The following is a 2,500-nucleotide window of genomic DNA, read 5'->3' as shown; positions in this document are numbered from 1 at the left end:
CGCTCTCTCTCGCGCTCTCGCTCTCTCTCGCGCTCTCGCGCTCTCGCTCTCTCTCGCGCTCTCGCTCTCGCTCTCGCTCTCTCTCGCGCTCTCGCTCTCTCTCGCACTCTCGCTCTCTCTCGCGCTCTCGCTCTCTCTCGCGCTCTCGCTCTCTCTCGCGCTCTCGCTCTCTCTCGCGCTCTCGCTCTCTCTCGATCTCTCTCGCGCTCTCGCTCTCTCGCTCTCTCGCGCTCTCTCGCTCGCTCTCTCGCGCTCTCGCTCGCTCTCTCGCCCTCTCTCGCCCGCTCTCGCTCGCTCTCGCGCTCTCGCTCGCTCTCGCGCTCTCGCTCGCTCTCGCGCTCTCGCTCGCTCTCGCGCTCTCGCTCTCTCTCGCGCTCTCGCTCTCTCTCGCGCTCTCGCTCTCTCTCGCTCTCTCTCGCGCTCTCGCTCTCTCTCGCGCTCTCGCTCTCTCTCGCGCTCTCGCTCTCTCTCGCGCTCTCGCTCTCTCTCGCGCTCTCGCTCTCTCTCGCGCTCTCGCTCTCTCTCGCGCTCTCGCTCTCTCTCGCGCTCTCGCTCTCTCTCTCGCGCTCTCGCTCTCTCTCGCGCTCTCGCTCTCTCTCGCTCTCTCTCGCGCTCTCGCTCTCTCTCGCGCTCTCGCTCTCTCTCGCGCTCTCGCTCTCTCTCGCGCTCTCGCTCTCTCTCGCGCTCTCGCTCTCTCTTGCGCTCTCGCTCTCTCTCGCGCTCTCGCTCTCTCTCGCGCTCTCGCTCTCTCTCGCGCTCTCGCTCTCTCTCGCGCTCTCGCTCTCTCTCGCTCTCTCTCGCTCTCTCTCGCTCTCTCTCGCTCTCTCTCGCTCTCTCGCTCTCTCTCGCGCTCTCGCTCTCTCTCGCGCTCTCGCTCTCTCTCGCGCTCTCGCTCTCTCTCGCGCTCTCGCTCTCGCTCTCTCTCGCGCTCTCGCTCTCTCTCGCGCTCGCGCTCTCTCGCGCTCTCTCGCTCGCTCTCTCGCGCTCTCGCTCGCTCTCTCGCCCTCTCTCGCCCGCTCTCGCTCGCTCTCGCGCTCTCGCTCGCTCTCGCGCTCTCGCGCTCTCGCTCGCTCTCGCGCTCTCGCTCGCTCTCGCGCTCTCGCTCTCTCTCGCGCTCTCGCTCTCTCTCGCGCTCTCGCTCTCTCTCGCTCTCTCTCGCGCTCTCGCTCTCTCTCGCGCTCTCGCTCTCTCTCGCGCTCTCGCTCTCTCTCGCGCTCTCGCTCTCTCTCGCGCTCTCGCTCTCTCTCGCGCTCTCGCTCTCTCTCGCGCTCTCGCTCTCTCTCTCGCGCTCTCGCTCTCTCTCGCGCTCTCGCTCTCTCTCGCTCTCTCTCGCGCTCTCGCTCTCTCTCGCGCTCTCGCTCTCTCTCGCGCTCTCGCTCTCTCTCGCGCTCTCGCTCTCTCTCGCGCTCTCGCTCTCTCTTGCGCTCTCGCTCTCTCTCGCGCTCTCGCTCTCTCTCGCGCTCTCGCTCTCTCTCGCGCTCTCGCTCTCTCTCGCGCTCTCGCTCTCTCTCGCTCTCTCTCGCTCTCTCTCGCTCTCTCTCGCTCTCTCTCGCTCTCTCGCTCTCTCTCGCGCTCTCGCTCTCTCTCGCGCTCTCGCTCTCTCTCGCGCTCTCGCTCTCTCTCGCGCTCTCGCTCTCGCTCTCTCTCGCGCTCTCGCTCTCTCTCGCGCTCGCGCTCTCGCTCTCTCTCGCGCTCTCGCTCTCTCTCGCGCTCTCGCTCTCGCTCTCTCTCGCGCTCTCGCTCTCTCTCGCGCTCTCGCTCTCTCTCGCGCTCTCGCTCTCTCTCGCGCTCTCGCTCTCTCTCGCGCTCTCGCTCTCTCTCGCGCTCTCTCTCGCGCTCTCTCGCTCTCTCGCGCTCTCGCCCTCTCGCTCTCTCTCGCGCTCTCGCTCTCTCTCGCGCTCGCGCTCTCTCTCGCGCTCTCTCTCGCGCTCTCTCTCGCGCTCTCTCTCGCGCTCTCTCTCGCGCTCTCGCTCTCTCTCGCGCTCTCGCTCTCTCTCGCGCTCTCGCTCTCTCTCGCGCTCTCGCCCTCTCGCCCTCTCTCGCCCTCTCTCGCCCTCTCTCGCCCTCTCTCACCCTCTCTCGCCCTCTCTCGCCCTCTCTCGCCCTCTCTCGCCCGCTCTCGCCCGCTCTCGCCCGCTCTCGCTCGCTCTCGCGCTCTCGCTCGCTCTCGCTCTCTCTCGCGCTCTCGCTCTCTCTCGCGCTCTCGCTCTCTCTCGCGCTCTCGCTCTCTCTCGCGCTCTCGCTCTCTCTCGCTCTCTCTCTCGCTCTCTCTCGCTCTCTCTCTCGCTCTCTCTCTCGCTCTCTCTCTCGCTCTCTCTCGCTCTCTCTCTCGCGCTCTCGCTCTCTCTCTCGCGCTCTCGCTCTCTCTCTCGCGCTCTCGCGCTCTCGCTCTCTCTCGCGCGCTCGCTCTCTCGCTCTCTCTCGCTCTCTCTCGCTCTCTCTCGCGCTCTCGCTCTCTCTCGCGCTCTCGCTCTCTCTCGCGCTCTCGCTCTCTCTCGCG

This window comes from Mustelus asterias, unplaced genomic scaffold (assembly GCF_964213995.1).
Source record: "Mustelus asterias unplaced genomic scaffold, sMusAst1.hap1.1 HAP1_SCAFFOLD_3194, whole genome shotgun sequence".
In the NCBI taxonomy this organism is placed as follows: Eukaryota; Metazoa; Chordata; class Chondrichthyes; order Carcharhiniformes; family Triakidae; genus Mustelus; species Mustelus asterias.
The sequence above is the reverse complement of the archived record's forward strand: the minus strand, read 5'-3'. Positions refer to the sequence as shown.